The 22,053-nt window shown below is 42.0% G+C and overlaps 1 protein-coding gene across 3 annotated transcripts in view; it reads right to left on the bottom strand.

Moving 5' to 3' along the window:
• LOC118511498 overlaps window positions 1-18,088 on the bottom strand; it is a 100,423-nt gene extending 82,335 nt beyond the window's left edge. Inside the window, exons 1-2 of one of the 3 annotated variants that reach the window (XM_036054658.1) lie at window positions 17,912-18,088; window positions 15,790-16,117 (exon numbers count right to left, since the gene is read on the bottom strand). The gene's annotated coding sequence lies outside the window, so the exon portion shown is untranslated. The remainder of the gene's footprint in view (window positions 1-15,789; window positions 16,118-17,911) is intronic. The other 2 variants (XM_036054657.1, XM_036054661.1) reach the window with 2 other exon arrangements.
• Window positions 18,089-22,053: the final 3,965 nt, after the last annotated feature.

Raw genomic sequence — 22,053 nt, 5'->3', positions numbered from 1 at the left:
ACATTTCATCAAGTCCAAGTGCTAAAATTGACGTAATCACCACAATTAGACTAATTGCAGTGTGAGCTACGCATCGCCAAACAATAAACCCTCCACCATCGCCATAATTAAAATCAACTTTCTTTGTCGATTCGGTAACGCGCGTCGTTATTATCTGCTCGCTCTCGCTGACGCAATCACCGCGACTGGTCCCCTGGTTGCTAATAATGAGGTGATGATTTATGCTCTCGGAGTCGAACGTTCCACCAAGCGCCCGTTAGCTGACGGTGTGAGAGAGAAAATTTGCGGAAGACAAGTGATGAAGGGCAACCACACATTGGAAAGAAATGTTGGAGCTAAAAACAGTTCATGTGTTTGTAGTGCGATGAAGTGGCTCATGATTAAGCAGTTATGCCGCCGATCGGGCTCGCTGCTCTGCCGCGCTTATGCTTTTTGCATAACCACTAACCGGGAGCATTAATCTTGTCGCCTTGCGCTCTGTGTGTGTGTGTTTGAGCTGTGCCCTTAAGCGGTGCCTAGCGGTGCGTCATCATACCGACCGTTTGTTTGACTCATTTTCTTTTCATCCATCAAAGTTTGTGCTGAGTGGTTTTGGGGTTAACGATAGATCGGTTTGATAGCAATCATTTGTTCTACGTGCGTGTTTCACTTGGAAACGGCGAGATTGATGGAGTGTTTCCGATGGTTGGGAACGAACGAAGGCTTCGATCGAATTTATTGTAATGCAAGTAATGTTCCTAAGTGTAGTTCCGATAATGGAAATAGAATGTAAATGAGGTACAACCGAAGAGCTCTGTGGGTAGTTCGAGTACGATCTGTTAAGAAATCTATTAGCCCTCAAAGCAAAAGGTAAATATTGTTGGCTAACGATCTTGCTGTGTCAGCAGGTAGCTCACTAACAAGCTACCCCAGTAGAGCTCATCGTAGAACAGCACATAATGCATAAATCTTGTTGCACTTTAACGATCGACCGTCAGGAACAGGTTGCATGTTTATGGCGCTGAAAGCTCAAAAGCATTTGATTTGGTGGGCCTTCCCAAGACAGGTTCTTCAAAAGCTTCATTCTACACACATGTAATGGAATTAAATTTTAAAGTTCTCTTTGTTCAAACTCCCTTTTAGACACCATTTGATTCGTGTGTGTTTTGTTTTTTTTACGCACTCCAGCATTCAATTAAAGTCGTGAATCGTCGGGTCGTGATTTCCTGCTCAAAATTCTTCACGTACAAGTGACCATCTGGTGGCCAGAAATACCAGAACGAACGCGACGCCACGTACCTGGAAGCCCACCGAAACAGCCTACAGTCACCAAAATACAGCCAGTCCGTGGGATGAACAACTTCCCACCAGAGCGGTACATTTTATTCGAAACCTTCCATCTCGATCGGTTCGCGCCATTGGCACCGGTTTCGAGATTGCAGCACCTTCTCTTTCAACCCACGGCAAGATCGCGATCGTAGGCCTTTTCTAAGTCGCGCGTTCCGAAGCGATTGCGCTTGATCCGGAGCCCCATATCTAATGACATTTCGAACGACCTTCGGGCAGAGGAATTTCCTCACGCTCTGAATCGCTGACGACGGTGCGGAGAATGGTAGGTGCACCGTCACAAGCGAGCACAAAAGCAGGAGGTTCTGAACGGTGGAGTGGCGGTTGGGACCTGCTGCTTAGATATCCCGGTGTCTAGACGCATACGCTTCAAAGCAGGCTCTACGTTAGCTGGTGTTGGTAGAGTTGGTGTTGCAAAAAAAAAAAAAAAACAGAAACTTAAGGGGCTAATAAATTGTTTCACTCTGTCCGCTGCTCGGTTGAGATTGTTCAGCTGGCTGAAGGTGTTAGATCACGTCCACTCACACATAGCACACAAACACACACTTGGCACATGGCAGTTAATGCGTAGGTTTCGAATGACACTGTGTGTGCAGGCGGGAAACAAACTAAAAAGAATTATTGCTTCTAACTACAGTCTGGTCAGATGGAGATGGCGTGTTGCCTTTTTTTTTGACACGGCTTGTGTATGTGCGCCTATATGCATAACCTGATCAACGTGCCATTATTATGAGGGGATACCTTGTTCTCGTCAAGATGAACAACAAGATCCGTCTTTCATGTTGTTAAGCGAGCAATCGATGGCCACCGTGTACCGGTAATAATACATCCGATGCACCACCACCATTTTCTGAGCAGATGAGTTGAGAAGCGCCCTGGGCCTGATCTTTGTAATTCCATTCTAATTGGGGAGTGTGGTGCACGGCTTTGGGCCAGACAATCAATTACAAGTTTATGTAAGCGCTTGGACTCGTGAGTTTTGTTTCTCTCTTGCTTGAGGATTGTTACCGTGGCCGGGAAAGTGATCTAGATGAACTTTCACTTTTACAGCATGCAATTAACATTGAACTTTATGCGCTTCTTTTAATATTGGTGTTTGCTCTTTGATGTTTAGTTTTGGTACAACATAAAACAAGTGCGCCTTAAGTTTTGCTAGAGCTTAACACTTAAAAAAGCTATTGACAGTGCTACGATGCTTCTTGTAAGCTTTCTGATAACTTTCTGATAACTAAAAAAACTTAAGAAAAAACGATTACAACTCGCCAAAAGTTGCTAAATTTTAATATCAAAACAAAACAAATTAAATAAATAAACCAATAAATATTGAATATTTATCATTAATTAAAAAAGTTTGATAAATATCGAAACAGAATGCTAAGCAAACAACTTAGTAAAACAACATTTGAATAAATGATTAAAACAAGAAGGACTTATCTATAAAATGTTCAATGTTTAAACATGTTCAATTCATTTAAACATTATCATAATTAACATTTTCATAATCTTAAATTGTATACGTTTTTTCTTCATTGTAGGTGGTTTATTTAAGTATTTACTTTTGCTCCTTGTTTTCTTGTTTAAAAAAAATAGTTATGAAAGTTATTCTAGAGATGTTTTAAAAATCTAAATATTTTAAATTCCAATGAAATCAATGCAAAAACCTTAAAGAAGAGCCAATGCACTGTAATAAATAATATAGTTGGACGATTTAAACTGTATGTACAAAACAATACGAACCGCCACAAACAAAAAGGTTGTTTAAATAAAGCGATAAACTGTACATGGCTATTGTATCATGCTGTGCAAGTCTTATAAATTTACATATCTTTGTCATATATTGTCTATTGTTGTTACTTAACCCCTTTATTAATGAGCTGCTTAATGTTTCTTGTGTATTTGTTAGTGAAAACCTTTTTAATGCTCCTCTTTACTCTTTAATATTTGTGATTTTTTGTGGCCGCATTAAAAAAATTATAGATGCTTACCTAAATTTTCCTGATGACTTCTTACAGCAGACTATCTTAACAAAGTTCCACCTAGCATAATTAGTTACCAAACACACAATATTTTGTCGCTTCTTTATAAAAAGACACTTAATACTGCGTTACACCAAACAACCATCTAGAGCTGTAAGATATGCCATTTTCCCAACCCCACTATCAATAGCCGTTTTCACTTTCCACTCTGTCTGCACGGTTGCTGCAGCCGTGTGCCGCATCGTAACATTCTTCCCGTTTCACTTTCTCGTGGAAAGATACCCGCAGATCGCAACAATAAGCAAACAATGGAATGGAGCAGGCAGTGGTGAGGTTGGAAATTCCACTCACACACACACAAAACCCTCCGACAGAACGAACCACCGTGAAAGGGAACGTGAAAAAAACAAACGGTAACACCAAACAACCATCAAACTTTGCTTCATTTTTCCCGCGAACAGATCGGGAACGATGGCTGGGCGACCGAGAGCCAAAGTGCAAACACCAAATGTGGAAATCGTGCCCGCGATATGTACTCGGGGTTGTACTACTATGAACCGAGGGCAAGCGAGAGAGAGAAAGAGAGAGAGACATGCACACACAGAACGGATGAACTAGATCAGGCTAGAATCAGCTGGAGGAACGCTTTATGGTGCGGTATCGATTACCGTTTCAGGGAGTCGTGATGTGGTTACTGCCGGGTGGTGTGGAATGCACATGTTATACCAGTGCTCGTTACCTAGTTTTGCGTCGTAAACAGGCAGATCAAAGCAATGGAAAAGTTGCTCTACCACCCCGAAAGGGTCTTTCTCTAGCCAACGTTCGGCTGGAGACATGGGTATGTTTGTTTTTCCGTACGAGTCGTTTACAAGCAGATCAATAGGACCCTCGCTCGGTGTATGTGTTTGAGTTCAAAAGAGTGCAAAGAAAGACCGGCAAATGGAGTACAGAAAGGAAAAAATTGAAAGCACAACGATGAAGTACGATGCAGGAAAAGGGATTACTTGAAGGTTTAGGATTACTAGAGGGAAGAAGTCTTGCAACATGTCCAACGCAACATACTTGTTGCAAGTTTAAGTACATTCGACTGGTGCCGTACATATGGGGCGATAGACATCACCCTGTACGTGTGAAGGGGAAAGCGTTGTAGAAATTACTCCGATAGGTTTAATATGCATCGCCAAACCAAGAACCCAGTCCAACCGCCACCGCAGACAGACAGACAGAAACTGGGCTGTACATACCGTTAGGCGTCACACACAGCAGATGAATGATTTTCGTTTCAGGTTTTGTAGATTTTTCCCTCGGTAGCCAGGAAATATATGGAATGAAAATCTGTACGCTATTTCTTCACCTACTTTGCTTTGCGGTCCTTCCACACGGCGGGATTCGGCACTGGGAAAGCTATTTTCCACAAACACGTCGCTAATGTATGCAGGCAACATTGGAGACGATTAGATTAGGGCGCAAAAACCTACATAAGCTCGGTACTCCGTGTGCGTGTGGGATGCGGATTAACTATTATATCCCTTGCCTCTTTTCCCCCTCCTTCACTTTTCCTCTTCCACCCAACTCGCCAACGCAGCATCAAGAAGTAGAGGTACCCTGTTTCGGGAATGGGATTAGAAGATTGTCGCCTGCATACAGGAGAACCTGTTTTCGCTTGTCTTCAGACCCAACTCACCAACCCGCCCGTTCAAGCCCGTTTGCTGTCTTGCCTCTCTGGCTGCAGTGATAAGTGCCCACCGGCTTAGTACAACTTTTACTTCAACTTTTCAAAATCACCCCCCGCGCTTGATGCAATGGCAGAAGCGTACACCGCCGGTGTGCATCGCGTTGCGCTTCCTAGTGTTTGGCTCGGTTCGGTCGGTTCGGAAGCAACTAGAAAAACCACTTTCGCGACGCTACCAAACCGTAGTGCAGCGAAAAAAATCGCTAGTAACTACTTTCCGCGTTCATTTCCTTTTTTTCTCCCCCATTGCGCGCGCTTGTTTGCATTGATGCGCACATCGCGTTGAAGTTTTTCGTTTTGCAGTAAGCGACGAACCTCACATGGGAAGAAGCGCGAGCGCGAAAGGAATTTTGCCAATGGTTTGCTGGTTGATTTGTGGCCACCGATTTGCTGACAGGAGGAGGAGGGAGGGGAGAGGAGCAGTGAAAAGAATTTTCCATTTATCATGGACGTTTGACAAGACTGTGGTGGTGGAAGATTTACAGCCAGCCAGGGTATGGGATTTCTAAGCTCGCTGCTTCGCTCTTGGATTAAGTGCTGCATGTAACCTCCATGGAATGTTTTTTTTCCCTCGTCCAGTAGAGAGTGTGAGTATAAATTTGCATATCAAAACAACAACAAAACCAGCAATGGGACAAACTTAAATGAAAGTGCATGATCACACGCGTTCTTTGTGGGTTCCCCTAATCATCCGGCGGGGACCACAAAAACGAAACTCTTCCTGCCAAATGTCACACTTACACGCCGTGACGCCGGTAGGACCAAACAAATGACCCTTATAATGAGGCCGCCTCCTTCAAGATGGAGCCCTATCGTACTCCATCTAACGGAATGGAGTGGGGGAAACCTTCTTAATACTGTTCGGGCCGGGGCATGAAAGTAAAACCAACCAACAGTCACGCGCTTCATGTGCATACATTAGTGTTGTGGCTGGCGCCTTGCATTTTTGTTGGCGCTTTCGTAGAGCGCTGAAGACGATCAAGGCGTACCGTGCCGTTTTTGGTGTGGTGTATCGATGAGTCACCAATAAGCCGGCTACTGTTTTGGTGTTCCTGTTATTCGTGAGCGCTACCAAGGGTGAAAACGAAAATCTAAGTACACTGCTGATCGTGTCGAATGGTGCGACGATCGAAGATTTGCTTGGAGCAGAATCCTTCGATTTTACGACAATGTATAGTTATGTGTTTTGATTTGCTTCTTTGTGCGTCGAAAGTGGAATTTAATATTTTATTCTTGTCCCAACGGCCTCTTAGGACATGCCTGCCAATTCTGGCTTACAAAACTTATTGATATCACGTAGTCCTCACTACAGGGGAACGGTCTTCATAGGATTTGAACTCTGGTCTTGCCGAATGAATATCGGCACCGTTGTTGCCTCTTTCAAAAATCTCAACCTTGGAAGCAGCAAACGTTGACACAATCGACTTCAATCTCAACACGATATCTGCGTAGGTGAAACTAGACCGATCGATCGATCCGTTTGTACCTAAGGTGATTCAAACAAGTGACACTTGAGTTAGTAGCCGTTTAAGGATAAAGAAACATTGATTCGCAGATTTTTGTACTGACGACATTAAATGATGTCTTCTTAACTAGAATGCCCAAAGAATGTTTATTCAGTCTTCAGGTTCCAGACTTAGAACAAAGTATAGCTCACAAGCATTTACTACGCATTGAACAAGCAATACACAACTCGTTACAAAAATTTGATTTCCTGTTACTGTTTTAGGCAAAGAATACAAAATAAAATAAAATAAAAACAGGTTTAGAGGTCGTTAACTCTTAAGAAAACCTACTCACATCAATGATTAATACATAACAGCCTTTCATGGACAATTGGCGAATCGAAAAAAAAGAAGAGACGCAACAAGTACACAGTAAACTGCAAACAAGATTCAACAGTTTTTGGTACGCCCTAGCATTAAACTTTTGCCATGGAGTTTGTCCATTTGGTTAGGTCTGGCTCCAAAGCTTATTGAACCCGAAGTAGGCGTACTGAATTGCGGATACAGAACCGTGTTGTGACAATTTTGCGGAAGACACTCGTTTCGCTGGCTGCACGAATTTCTGCCAAAGATCGATCATGTTGACTTCCATTAAATCTCGACCCCTCCCAAAAACCGCCCCGTAACCGTCCGCATCGGCCGAAATGAACTCTCAATGACGTAAGCGATGGACGTTTCGGGGTGCAAAAGTTTCACCGCACCCGGGGCCCACACGGGCCCGTGCCATCTTGTGTCTTGAGGCTTATTTCATCGATGATTTGATTCGCCGTCGTCGGGGTTTTGTTGATCGCATTTTTTGGCTGGAACATTAAACATTGTGGAGCACGATTGTGTAACAACGATCTTAAAAAGGAACCCTCTTTCTACCTCTGCTTTTGGAGGAGATTCAGGGTGGATGTATATTTTGAGGCGTCCGTCAAGATTAAGTAATCTTCCGTTTCTGCACAACCACCGAACTGAACTGATCGCTTGGGTTCGATTATTTTTCTCCGCTCGACTCCTTCTCGTCTCGATACTCGTGATACCGTGCTCGCTTGTTTCGAGCAAGAGAGTGTGAGCTTGGAGGTAGTACGGATAGTCGCACCATTTTTGGCCAGTGAAGGAAACGCGAATTATTATGCACGATGATGACGCACGCTCCGAAACCGATGACCGTTTTCTCATCGCACGCTGTCGGTTTTGTAGTTCAGGGTGGCAAAGTTTGAAGAGGCGCTCATCAACTCTAGCCCCGACCGATCTAGCTGTCCTTCGATTGCGCTCTGCTGCCCTTTTATGGTTTCGTTCAAGTGAAGCGGTGAATAAATTACAGAGCCAGCAAAACAGAAGGAAGAAATAAAAACTACCCTGCAGACAGTGCGGAAGCGGAAATCTAGCCATTTCTTAAGGGCACTGAGAGTCCGTGGCCGTGTTCGCTGTCGAGGAAAGTGACAGACTACTCGTTGTACGAGATAGCTGGTCACGTGCTCGCCGGCTGTGTAGCAATTTGTTTTCCCAATCAAATAATCACCCTTAGAAGGGTTCTCTTCGTTCGGGTGCCTTCGTCTCATTTTCAAACAGTTCCGGAAGTCTCACAGGGTGTAAAGTGTGTGTGTGTGTGAGACAGCATAAATTATCTTTCAGCACGTGCGGGTCTTTAAACAAGTAAAAAATGACAAATGGGGATGAAAAAAAAATCTGAAGCACCCGAGAAGAGAGCGTAAGACAGAGTAAGAGAAAGAAAGGGAGAGGAAGAGAGTAACATTAGCATCTCGATACGACCATTGTTTTACCCTGTTGTATCCATCCCATTGTACACGGAGAGGCCCTTGATGAAGGGTTGTTCTTTTTCTGTTGCGTAATGAAACAATGGAAACGTTGGACTATGGGCTATTCAAAGCTCAAAAAGGAATTTATTTGATAATCGCTTCTGTAAACCTAATTTAAGGAAAGTGGTGTTTTAGCTCAAAATTTATTGTCAACTATTTTTTTATGGTTAGTTTTATTTGTTTTTATTCGGCAAGAATAAAACGGTTTAGCATTATTGCTGTGTTCATTTATTAAACTTTACATGAAATTTTAAGTTTATTTTATGCATAGTTTAATAACTTTTTAAATCATTTTAAAAATTTAGCACTGTTGGTTTTTTTATTTAAAAAAGCTTTTGCTTTTGAGCTAAAACCTTTGAATATTTTTGGTACTTATTACCGACATTAAAAATATTTTATCAGATAAATTTGCTTTACAGATTCATAAAGTTTGAGATAATGATTTTCATATTTTGAAAACAAAATAGATATAGATTCCTAATAATCCTATAAGCAGTTTGTCTCTTCGTGTTCACCAAGCGTTTGGTGTTCTGCTTGGTGAAATTCATTAAAACAGATTTGTGTCTGTATCCAACAAAACTTTTGATGTTTTTATTTATAACAGAGTATATACTGAATTTTCTTAACGTAGAGTATGTGTTCACAGATTGAAGTTAAAGTAAAATTCTTAAATTCTGTTTTTTTCTTCTAATTTTGATCCGTCTCTTCCTATAGTGTTACGGAAAAAGCTTGTTACACATTTTTGATGCAGAAAAAAAACCCCTTCCAGTTCCAGACTTTAAGTGTCGTTTGATAGATGACAGTTAACCCGGTGCGGCCCGTCCCACCCCGGTATGGACAACAATGGCATCGATAATGAAAATTAGAATGCGGTTCCAAAACCCAGTAAACGATGTCCACTTGCATAAAACGATGCAAACAGGTCTCACCGATGGTGGAAGCGGTGTGGCCGGTGGTGATGGTGCTGCAGTTAACCTAAATTAATGCCACTCACTGCCTTACATACGTTTCAATCGTACGGGCGAGAGCCACTCCACATTTAGTCGCTCGGTCAGTCAGCAGCATTAAGAACAACGCTTTATTAAGGGCTTAAACTTAAATGGACGGGAGTGATCCGATGGGGGCCAGGGAGGGTTTCAATGGGAAAGGGCAGTTTTAATGTTAATTAAAGAAAATGTGTTATTGCCTGGGACAAAATCACAACGGTATATGCTTCACCTGTGTGTGAGTGTGTGTGCTTTCTATACGGTGGGTCTGTGTTTTGTGGAAGAGGAAGAAAGAACCGAGAAGCTGACAACGGTTGTCGGGAATTATGCTTTTAAGCTTCCCTTTTTACCCCATTCTCGATCGTTTTGCTGCCGATGAAAATCGCCCGGCCTGTATGAAACCCCCTTTTTAGACACAATTATGAATTTAGCCTTCCCTACAGACCAAGTGTTCGGATATGCTGCCGACCGAGCGCGAGCGCGCGTTGTGTAAAACGGTGTTTAATTATGTCAAATGTGTGGTGAACTACCGTTTCGTGGAAGTGAAGCAGTGTAACTGCTCTTTGTTGCGCTGTGCAGACACTTGAGCGGTGCTTCCTGGTGATTAATATTCTACGCCACGTATCCCACAAGCACAGCACAGAAGCATCTTTGAGGCATCTTGAGGCTGTGCAACATCAACCGGAAGCGAAGTGAAGTAAAAACACACACCGAAACCACAGCAAGAGTGATGGCAAGTGTCATCGTCATCCCCAGCGTCATCCACCCACGGACGCTCCTGGTGGAGAAGAAGAAGCAGCAGCAGCGCAAGACTCGTTACAGTATTTATAGATTTCAAGGTCTCGCTCTCTCGGTGTGTTGGCGCCTCAACGCTCAACCAGCCTTCAGGCAGTTTCCGTTTTCGGTCCGTGGATGAGTGTAGGAGAGCTGGCAGCTGTTTTGCCGGTGTACAAGGGCGGGCTGCCTTGGTTTGGCATTGAAACAAAATATGACAAAACCTCAAACACCCCCACTCACTCCCACCAAGCCACCCGCATACGCGCGTTCGATTCGTCGTGGTTTCTGCGATTGATTTGTTATGCAAATTGGAATGTAGTCACGGTGTTGGTGATGAACATCGATACTTGAGGTAGGAGTGGTGACGGAGGCCGTTTTTTCATTTTTGACGCACCTTCTCTATAGGCTTGGCCTCCAGCTCATCGTAACAACGCACCTTATGCCATCATACCCGACCGTAGCACAAATATTGCATCCCAGCTTGTCCGGCATTTTGTTAGACACCGGAACGATCTTGTGTTTTTCTTTATCTGTCTCGCTTTTTCTACGCCGCAAACCATCTTTCACATCGGCGTCGCAGGAAAAGATGTGTATGACATAATCATTATGGGGAGCAACGTTTGTCGCTCTCTCTTATTTTGGGGTCGATTGACGGAGTGAACCTTACCCGGTCCCGAATGTGTGCCTCGCCATAATGCTTCGATACGCTTTTGGGCTCTTCGAGGGCAAACCTTTTGACCTACAAACACTCGAACCCGTGACAGGTTACGCAAATGAGGCTAAATCGTTTGACACCCTTCTGGGCGTTGGGGAAGGTGCGTTTTTAATGTTCCAACCTTCTTTTGTTGGGTGCAGCAGCGAAGAGGAGAAAAAGGCTTTCGAGCCTTATGCGTGATTTAAAAGTTAGTATTGATTAAAACATTGTTTTTAATAGGTCTCAACTCACTCGGTCCCATCATGTGTGGTTCTAATGGAGTTTCAAGTAGTAGTGCTTTTTATTTTGTTTTTTTACCCTTTGTAATTCATCTCTTCCTAGTCATTAACCAAACACAAGAAAAAGAGCCAAATGATTTTGCACAGTCATCGTTAAACTCCCAGCAGTGTAAACATTGCAGCAAAGGGTAGCATTATTCTAAGCGTTGTGCGATTAATTAAACAGTACAAGGAAACTCCCACCCAGGCAGTTGAAGGTCACACATCAAGTTAAAGCTCTGTCCTCTAGACACCTTCCGATTAAGATTTTGCAAAAAACGTGAACGTCTACCATCATTTAGTGCGATTAATTTATGTATCGAAAAGCTTGTGAAGTGTTTTATAAACAAGCAGACAATTCTAAAGAAGGCTGAACCAGCAAATATTGCAGATAATCTTTAACATAATAATAGAGTATCATAATAAAAACGAGATGAATTTGTTTCTATTGATCTAAGCCTTGATTTGAGGCCTTCATAGGCTTATTTTGGCTACCGGTAATGAAAACAGCTGCACTAACATTGATGAGGATTTTTAGTAAATAGAAGCAATGAAGACATTATTTATACATTAAGATTACGAAGCATTAAAAAACTAACTGACTGAACTGAGTAAGTAAGTAACATGAAAAGTATAAGAAAGGCCATTCAAGTTCTTAAATATTCTTCTTACTTAGCTCTATAACCTTAAAAAATCTCGTCCTGCCCTTTCTGGCTTTCTGTGACTTGATTTTACCCGTAGCAACGTAGTCAACCCGGCGTACGGGGAGACAGTCTGGATGGGATTTGAACCGCGGTCCTGTCGTTTGAAGACCGGCGGCATTATCGCCCCTGTGACCGAACCGCCTCGTATTTTGTATGGGACCTGATAATTATCCTGGGTTTCCTTTTATAAGACGTCCTTTAATAGGTTTTTTTACCTAATTGAAAATTTTAGAAAAAAAAGATTAATTTGCTTTTAACCGAAAGTTAAACATCAAATGAATTATTATATAAAAACAGATTCTTATGAATGCATTCTATAGCAAAATTGAGTTTGCTCATCAATTCCTATTCATTATGGCTCAACACCTAGTGGCATTACTTAGCGAAGATCATATAACCAGCTATAGACGAGACTAGTAAAACTTCTACCAATCAAGTTCCAACGCAATGTCATCAAAGTCATCGAAATATTGTAATGAACTGTAGAAAAACATTTGTTTATGGTTATCCATATTCCAGTAACGAACGTTGCTATAAATCATCATTTTAATTTTATATCAACGGTTTTTCCAATACGGATTTACATTAAGGAAACAGCTTCTTTACACCACCGTCTTCAGCTGAGCTTAAAGCAATGACATTCAACCACTTCAACCGGGTCTGCTTGGTGTGATTCAACGATCTGATGTCATGATCAAGGATTAACTCAGGCTGCCGGCTCGGTTGGTTTCGATCGAAATTCACATCGGCCAGGCAGGTCCAGTGATGACATCATGTGGACTCCCTCATGTGAATGGTGTGGTTGAATTAATGCACTGACAGTTTTCATTCCGATTGACGGTATGCTTGTAAGCGTATGTCAAGATCGGCCAGTGACATTGGTTGATTATGGAGACATGTCATAACAGTCATGGCTATTTTTTGGACGGTTTCGTTCTTCCAAGTACGTTTCGTGATTTCGATAGCGTGAAACACATCAATGTTTCTAACGTTAAGAACAACTGAGAATCAATAACAAAACACTAGTTTCATTATTCATTCTTTCCCACCGAAGAACAGTTGGTTAACAGAACAGAAATTCCCGTTAATTACCTTCCAGCGATCGGTACATCGGGTTTTGATTGATTTTCTAAACCGACCCAGATGCCCATAACTTCCGTTCGTTTGCTTGCCCTCGTGCAGTAGGTAACCGTGGGAGATTGTATTAGGGTACAGGGCACGGTACGTTTGTTGGGCGTTTGGGTTGCGAATGTTTAACGCCTCTCAGTCGACGTTTCATCACGCATCCCAGCAGAAAGATGCTAAACTGTCGGCACGATTGTTCTTTTTCGGCGCACCTCACGGTTCAATTTTGGTTGAAAACCGCCCACCGGATCACCGTTCCGCTGCACAAATGAATCACCTGTTTCGTCATGTGTTCTACCCTTCCCAAACATCTTCTCCTCTTCACAATGTTTTCAGTTTACTGGGTCGATCGTGTCTGTCGTGACACGGTCCGTTTTCTATCCAACCTTCTGTTCGTTTCGTTCCGATTTTGCTTCCGTATAGTTTGTGTTTGGATGCAAAAAAATGAGACAACCCCAAACCAGTCAAACAAACAATCTCTTACAAAAGCATTCAAATATCTACACCACAATAATATGACAGCGATAGTTTTGTTTCCGCCGTTTGCACCACAGAAAACAGCTCGTAATTACGCACGCCAAATACGCTGCGGAACAAAAGACTTCAACGCCCCGGTAGGCAAGGAACCTCAACGACGACGAACCCGATCACTGTTCGTTTCGTTCTGTCATGCATGAACGATTTGGCTACCACCTGCCAGAACTGTCTTGAGCTGCGTTTGTTTCCCTTTGAGCTTCAATGAACAACACAAAAATTGGCATTAGAAGTCAAAAGGCAAACGGTGGTGCGTGCAGGCGAGGTTTGAGCTGCTTGTACGCTTTATGGTAACTCTCCACCGAACCGATCCAATCCGATCGGTTGTAAATGATCATTACAATTATGTGCTTGGAGTGGTTATAGGAAAGCGAAGAAACCAATCAAACAGGGGTTTTTGGTCACTGGGGGAAAGGCTACTGGTTGTCGTTTTTGTTGTATTTTTTTGTTGCCTACGACCGGTATAGAAACCACAACACAGTACAGACGGCTACAAATGTTTGTGGTTTTTACCAGTAGCTTTTCGGGTGAAATGACGGTTGATCGAATGATTTTCTTTGTTTCATTTTTAGCTTGCTGTCTGCAGAAGGGTGTTTATAGAAAGGGTTTTTTTTCGGGAGTTGAGTGGAATTCTTTTACCTAATCGCTTCGGAAGCATAAACTGCTCATATCGAAATAACAAGGTAATTCGGAGTTTTTTTTCACGAATCGAAGCTAAATGTGAATACATCAACAAAAGTAAAGGATAGCCATATTATTACTTTGTTGTGTTGGTGTTTTTGCAGTTTAGAGACTTTCATCATTTGTGTCTTTGTTTGTTAGTTTTCTTAAATCTTTAAGCTAAAATTGGTAACTATTGGGTTGGTTGGGAAGGTGATCAAGAAGTACTTGCAGTACACATAAATTAAACTGATTCTAAAGTGATTTTGTTGTTTTGTCCGTCGTTTTAATTTCAGAAAATTTGATGAAATAAAAAAAATATAATTAAACAAATAAGTTATAATCTTCAAAAATAGTTGGGAAAAAAACAATGAAATACTATTGACATTGTTTAAAAGTGCAATGTTTTCTAATTTTGTTATTCATCACAGCGGCCTGGCTTTGTTGCTGATTAGCCATGCAGCAATTAAAATGTTTATTTGAAATATTTAGTCTCGTTCACTGATTATATTGAAGTTCGGGGCGGCATGACCGGGTCTGGGCAGTTCACTCATAGTGAGGATTGATTATCCAACTTTGCGGTATCTTATTATGTTTAGTAAACCAGAAATGGTAGGCATGACCTTTAGAGATCGTAAGGCCAAGAAAAAAGAAGATTACATTGAAGGATTTTGTTGTCAGAGACCAACTTTCCTTCAATCTATTCTGCTGGTATCGTTTGTTCATACCTATAACAACTTAGAAGATAAATAAATAAAAACTCGCTTTGCTCACTTACTGTACGCTTTCTGTTCAATATTTAGAAGACTAAATAAAGAAATAATCATCAGATTATTTTTCTACGCATGTAACAAATTTATCTGATATTTCTCTTCATTAAAACGAGAAAGATTATTAAAAGTATCTTTCAGTAAATTTTCTAAATAGCTGTCATGTACTAAAATACATTGACAAATTACGATACAAAATTTTAAAGCCTTAGGCTCATTGATGAACACGAAATTCTTAATCCGAACTCAGATCTTCAAAATTCATTTCCATCAAAATCTTTATCAAAAACCAATTCCAAAGTCATCCTCACTCCATTCTAAAAATAAGCGAATTCTTCTCACTGCACCATCGTTATCAACATCATGTTTAAACAAAAAACAAGTTAAGCACTATCACTTAATGATATGCTTCCGTAATGCTCCTAGCTACCGCAAATATTCAAAATTTAAATTAAAAGAAAACAGCGCATATAATTTGCACGCAAAAACCCGAATGCTCATAAAATTAGCATAATCACTGATTGTTAACCATCGCATGTAAGCGTGTTGGTTGTGCTACGCTGCGAGGCAAAAAAAACATTTTCGGTCATTGTCACTACGTGGTGGTCTTGTGAATGTATGCAAAGTGCAACCAACCTCAAACCAAACGGTGACAAAATCGCTTCGATGCACATCGCCCAAGATGCACATTCGGTGGATGATGTCATGCAGCAGGCATGAGCCGGAAAACGGTACTGTGAAAGTCGGCGCTTGTTCGGTTTGTTTGCCATACGCACAATTATGTGCATTTGTCACGGAAATTTTTATCGTTTCGCAACAACAAAAATATGCTTGCGATTAAAATTGGGATACGATTGCCTCAATTGTATGGCGCATTCAATTCAACGATTTTTTTTTCGCTCCCACTACTGGCTTACCTTGAAGGTGTGACCGACACCGCTAAGATGACTTTATCCTTTTGTGGTCGCGCTGTATTGTGCGCTTCGCCTTATTTGGAGCCGGTTGGACGACCACCACCAACACCACCATCAACAAGCTTGTGCACGATCGCCGGACACCGGGGAAGGTGAAGCTGTTGCAGCGAAGAAGCAAATCAACCCTCCGAACGGGGTGATAAAATATTCAATTTTAAACCACGAAAACAAACCAGTTTGCTGTCACCAACACAGAATCACTTTTCGCAGCACACGGCACTCAGCGGGAAGGCGTTAACGTTAACTTCACCTGTTAAAATTTGGAACTTTTCTGAGTAACGATTTGAAGAGGAAAAAGAAATTAAAGCGCTACCGATCGGATCGTTATGCGAAATGATTACGCAGTTGGGATGAAATCACTAAAGCACACAAATACACTTCTCCCCCCCAACGAATGGCGCACTAACACTGACGAATGCTTTTCTCACCCCCAGCAGGGGTGACGATTTCGCATAAATGTGTTGAATTTTTGTTTGGTCGTATTTGCTTCAAAAGCACAAAGCCACTTTCACATCTTTGTCACCTTGTCGATTAACCGGTTGTTGTTGATGTTGCAAAATAACATTAACGCACTTCTACACACATACACACGCACTAAAACGGACAGACAGACGCGATTTTCAGTATGTTGTTGGCGTTTTTGTTGTTTACAATACCAGTTCACAGACATTAATTCAAATTACCGCAGACGAAAACGAAAAACACAACAAAAAAAGGGAGGGAAAAACAAAAACCAGAACGCGGGAAGAAAATAATCCACCGATCAAAGAAAATAACAATTCTATTACAAAAAAAACCCCACCTAAGGTACGAACAGGGCAGGCAAAAGGTAGAAGCGAGAGAAGAACGTCGAAATAAAGTTGAATACAAAGTGTGTTGTTTGTTGCTGTGTGCCACCCTATCTGCTTCTACTTGTTGCTTCGCTTTGATCTTCTGCTGATGCTGTTGATCGAAAGTGTCTTTGCACGGTCATTCTTTACCGTGGATGAAACGATCGCTCGCTGGCTCTGTGAGTCGCGTGCGACCGAATTCTTGCGCATTTTTACATGTTTCATCTCGCCGCAACTGACGCCGCGTCCACCTATAGCGGAGGGGGGGCCACAGTGGACTCTCAATCAAACACAGACACACACACACAATTGCTCCTCTCGGCCACGCTAAGCCACCGTCGTGGCCAAGCAGTCGAAAAGGTTACGTAAGGAAGGTGGCCGCCGTTGCTTTTTTTCTCCTTTCCACGCGTACTACAAGTGCCTTTTGCCGGCGATGGCCACGAAACGGTGATGTGCAATACGTTTTCTGTGTGCAGCATCCGACCGACTGCAACGCCGATGGAGAGGGAAACGAGCAGCCCAACGCAAGAAGCGCCAAAAGGAAATCGAAAATGTTGAACCCCCAAAGGAAGCAGGGAAACATCGTAAAAGCGAAATCGATCAAGATCGGCACGGCAAATTATGAACGATGTAATAGTTTTGGAGACCGGCGGAAAAAGCCACGCTTTCAAGAAGAATTGTAATCGAATAAGCTCTTCTTCGATTTTGTTCCCCCTGTCACGCAAACGGTACCTGGTACGGTTGTTTGAATGTTGAGTTGATTTTATTGATCAATTCTAATCACCGGGACACCCGGGCCCGGAAATAGCTTTGGTGAGAACCACCTGTTTTCTGCCTGCTGTTTGTACCGTTCGATGGAAGTTAGATTCTATCGATGTGCCAGTTACCGCGCGGCTTGATTTAACCTTTAAACCACCCTGCCACTCACATAACACGCCGCTAATAAGCAGTAAAGCTATAATGTGAACGGTGATCGATGACGTGATCGGTAATTCCACGAACGATTGAGCTCGGAAACGCAATTTCCTAAAAGATTTGCACACATTTGCAATCACAGCAAAACACAGACACACACGCACAGCATCACAACAGCATCCAACGTGTAAGGGAAAATGTGTGCAACTACTTGTCACAGTACGTTAAGGTTACCACTTTTCATACACACGTGCGCGTTTTGCGAAACGAATGATTTGTACGCTGGTATAGGCGGGAAAGCGGAATCGAGCTACACTCACTGGGAGGGAATATACGTTGATGCCTTTTTGAAGCTTCGTTACCTTCGTTAAACTCGCCCGGGTTATAAGCTACAAGGTACGCGTTGTACGTGAACGCGAGAGCACTACGACAGTGCGACGGAATTGGCACGGTTACCGCGATGGCGAAACCGTCTCGTAGCGAGTGAGTTTCAAACCAGTACTGAGGTGCGTTGGTTAGTGCTGCTAGCGCCAGACCCCTCGCACGGGTTGGTACGATCGTGTGCCGATCAGTGGTCGGCAAGCAGTTGTCGAGCGTGTGTAGCTCATTATATATCGTATCTCTGTCAAGATCTTTTGTAACTGTTCTGAAACGAAATCATTATTAATAGTTTTTTTTCTAGAAATTTTTACTTTCTTAAATTAAAGCGAAACATTTTACATCTCCTCTTCTATTATGTATTTATACTTCTTCTTTATTATTGGAAGAACTGCTTGGGACGGGGGTGGGGGGGGGGGAAGGGGTGGGGGGCTTCATTTAGTTTTATTTAGCTTGATACACAATTCTCCAATGGGATTAGAAAACGACTGCCAGGTCTTGCTTTTTCAAGACCAATCTTTTAACCATACAGGCGCTTTATTTGAACAATGAAAGGAATAAATTAATTGCCTCTAGATAAAATAAATTATAATAATAGTTTCTTTAAACCATTTGATGATCAACCTCGTGCTGTTAGGTCTCAGTATTCAATAAATTTTGAGTTTCACAGTTTAACGGTTTTTTTAATATTATTTAACCTTCCCCAAATTTCAGTCTATTGTTGATGTGGTGATTAAGCTCAAACGTATATTTTGTTGACAATATTTGTTTATAATCGAATGATTTGTTGAAATTTATGTAGTGTGTGGATTGTAGCTAGCATGCGAAGGGTTGAAGTTTAACTGATTGCATACTTTGGGGCTGTGAGCATTCGAGGCAAAGCTTTTGATCGATGTGCGCAGTTTAAGTCGATGAAACCGAAAGCGCTCATCGACCAAGTTGACATAGCAGGGGACGGCAATTCATTCATGTTAAATGCTCTATGTTTGTTTGGTGTTGCATTAGTTCCTGTAACATAATAACTATGATGATCGAGGGTTTCTAAAATAAAACTTTTGGCATCTCGCAAACATTTTTGATGAACTTTTCTCGGAAAGCAACTGACAGACTGTAACTGCGGGCCAGATATCCTAGGCTGTTCAGTGTGTTTTGATGAATTGTTCGAACAGTAGTTGGATAACGATTTTTCAACTGATCTGATATGAACGAGAATACTACTCAGCATCTTAAAGAGCATCTTCCACATTGCATAGGTCCGAAAAGTTTTATATTATTAAATTATAACTGCAATTTTCTCAACAATACTGTTTTGACTGTTTTATGCTTGCCTTGTTTGTGATGGGACCCGGCCCGGTGGCAGAAGTGTGTGTTAGCAACGAGAACTTGTATTCTTTGTAACTCCTGCCAATATTATCTCGTAGTCCGGATAAACTTTGCTAGAGGAAGGGATTTGATCCACAGGGCCAACTTTGCCTTTATTTGAGGTTAAAATCAAGTTTAATTTACAAGGATTGGTATCCTCGAAGGAAACATTTAAGGCTTCCAGGCAAAAATGAAATGTAATGACTGTATTTTATGTAACGAAATGGTATAAACGCTGCAAGGAGTTTTAATTATTACCATTATGTTAACATCAACATTCAATCCATGCGCAAGAAAAAAAAACGTTACTTAAAAGGTACAATCAACACCAGCAAACTTTCGATGTGATTCCTCTATTCAATCATACAAACTGTATTTGAAGAGAAGTAGCAATGAGCAACAGAATCTCTGTAACAAAAAAATACTGTGCCAGCAGCGATACGGTGCGATAAAATAACAGTTTGAATTGGTCCCGTTGGTCGGTGGAGCGGCCCAGCATGGCTTGTACGCCCGATAAAAGTTTTTAATTGGATTCCGTTCTATCAGCAGCTAATCAGCAACGATGAAGCGTTCGTTAGTGAGTAAGCGTGCGATTGTACAAAGTTGTGGGACGATGCAAATAAAACGCGCAGCAAAATAACACAAAACGGTGTGCGAAACAGTTCTGCATCTTGTCATCCCTATCGTAGCCGATGATACACTTTCCAGACACAGCTGGGTTTTATGAAGGAAAAGTGAGAAAGTGTTTCGTTTCAACTGACCTTACGCTTGAAGCGTGAAAATGTGTTTGCAAGTGCAATATCAATCGTGTTTGAACTACTACAAAATTATTTGATCAAAACAACAACACAGCCTCATCTCGTCTAACAATACTCGCTCTAGCGCTGTACAAATAGCGCATTTTTCGCGAGAATACTGTTTGTTTGTTGTTGGGTGAGGGAAAGTTTTCCTCATTAGATGATTCGCAGAGTTTTAATCAGACAGAGAAGCGTACTATCGTGCTAATTAAATACTTCGACCTGTACAAACGTTCGTTGCTAAACAACTGTTTAATAACTTTCCGACACCCGACCCGTTTTGCACTTTCAGGGGACTGGGAGTTAAGCTAAAAATTAACTAGAAACCTCATCCATGCGCGATGGGAAATAGTTAGATGCTGGGGCACACAATTATGCAACTCTCCGCTTGTTATGCAGTGCACCGGATTGCATTAGTGATAACAACCAAATGAGGGTCCAAAGTTGTGTTGATGTGCTGTTGTTTTCAATTAGAGGCATGTTTTTGTTGTTGTTTGGGTTCACTTTTGCTGGACCACAGCATTGAGTGGGGGATGCTTTGGATGCAGAAAGCTGAAAATGATTTGCTCCTCTCCATAATCCTCGTTGCTTTTTCAGAGCAGATATTGAGTGTGTGTTTGCTCAGCCTCCGAGGTCTGTTCGGGTTTTTGTGCCGAGAGTTTAAATGTACACATAGCCCCTTTTCAAATAACACACGGTTTGAAGTGTACACGCCTAACTCAAATACAATTTAATGACTGGCACGTGTTGCTCTCCTGTTGAGCAGCTCACGTGTCGAAATAGACTCCGGCAGGATCGGGCCGACTGTGTTTTTAATTATCTGCGCTAACAAAGTGCTTAGTTTGTTCATAACAAATGAGACTTTTCCTTTGTACTCGTAACTCTGGTCGGGTCGGGTTGGGTTATTAGCAAAACCTGTAGGCAAATATGATTGTCACGAGCCAAAAACAAAACACGAGCTCAAAAATGAACCCAAATCCGACCCCTAAATCTGGATGAGAAATGTGCTTTATTTTGGATGGAGTTTTTTTTTGTCCTATAGCGGTACAAGGACAAGAATAACTTCACATACATATATATGAGCAAGAATTTAAAAAAAGGATCGAAAGCTGACTTTACTTCTGAAAACGAGCTATACACACATAAACATCAAAATAAAGCACACAAAATAATAAAAATGAAACAAAAACAACCCCAAAACTACCCCTGTAAGCAACACCGAAAAACAAAAGAGAAAGCAACACAACAACGGACCATCAAAGAGAGAGAGAGAGTGAGAGCACCGAAAGAAAAGCAAACATGGGACTGTATCGGTGAAAATGTCGCGTCCATGTTCACAGCTGTACCAGGAGCGAAGGATGCGCTGGAGCTGGCTATCGCAGCAGCCCGGAAAGCTCCAGCACAGTTCCTGGTTGCTAACCGCCCGACAACACGCATGGGCAGGACGGCCAAAACATACCGCCACTGCTGGAAAACACACGCACACCAATGTGCAGCTTTTGTCCGAATTAACTTCTCCTTTCTGCGTGCGTTCACTGTGAGAGGGAAAACTCGTTGCGTTAGCGGAGAGTGAAAATTGCGAGAGCTTTCACAACGTGCGTATCGGTCCGTCTGTTCCAATTCAACAATTTTCTCACCCGACAGATTTAACACAATCTTGATGTGGAGCTGTGTGCGTGTATGTTTTTGATAGTGTTAGGAAGAAGTTTTATTATTTGTTATGATAGCATTTGCTGTTATTGTTAAAGCCCATTACCGTAACCATATCTTACTTCCTTGAACAATTATTTGTTCAAAAAAGAGAAAAAGATTGCTCTGTTTCAGGAATTCTACTTGCGAAACGCAATCAAACAACCCGAAACCATCCAGCCAACCGTCCTCCATTATCAAACAAGATGGACGCGTACCATATTCTACAGGTTATT

This window comes from Anopheles stephensi, chromosome 3 (genome assembly GCF_013141755.1).
Source record: "Anopheles stephensi strain Indian chromosome 3, UCI_ANSTEP_V1.0, whole genome shotgun sequence".
Lineage (NCBI taxonomy): Eukaryota > Metazoa > Arthropoda > Insecta > Diptera > Culicidae > Anopheles > Anopheles stephensi.
Note: the sequence above shows the minus strand (reverse complement) of the source record. Positions and strands in the feature narration are given on the sequence as shown.